We start from the raw sequence: 436 nt of genomic DNA, 5'->3' as shown, positions 1-436 counted from the left end.
TTTTGGTGGTGTTTAACTGTGACAGCCCAAAATTGACCCTAGTCGGGAAGTGGTTTCGGGACCACAAAACCGAGTCATAAAAATAATTGATTTCCATATTCTATGCTTATTATGTGTGTACATGAGTATGTGGAAGTTTCATTCTCCAATTTTTCCAATTGCATGAGAAATTATTAAATAGGGATTGATATGAGACATGGTGAAAATATGATAGGCTAATTTAAAATGGTCTATTAATGCATGTTGTGAAAATGATGGGTTTGCATGTCAAATTACCCAAAATTTGAGCTAGTGGTTGGCCATGCTATGGGTGGAAACATGTTGGGAACATGTTGGCCTAGTGAGGTATGTAGGAAAAAAAATAAAATAAGGGGCATGGGCATAAAATAATGAAAAGGAGTATGATGAATACAAAAAAAAAATGTGTGTAGTTGTT

The sequence above is a fragment of the Gossypium hirsutum genome, chromosome A06 (genome assembly GCF_007990345.1).
Source record: "Gossypium hirsutum isolate 1008001.06 chromosome A06, Gossypium_hirsutum_v2.1, whole genome shotgun sequence".
NCBI lineage: Eukaryota > Viridiplantae > Streptophyta > Magnoliopsida > Malvales > Malvaceae > Gossypium > Gossypium hirsutum.
The sequence above is the reverse complement of the archived record's forward strand: the minus strand, read 5'-3'. Positions refer to the sequence as shown.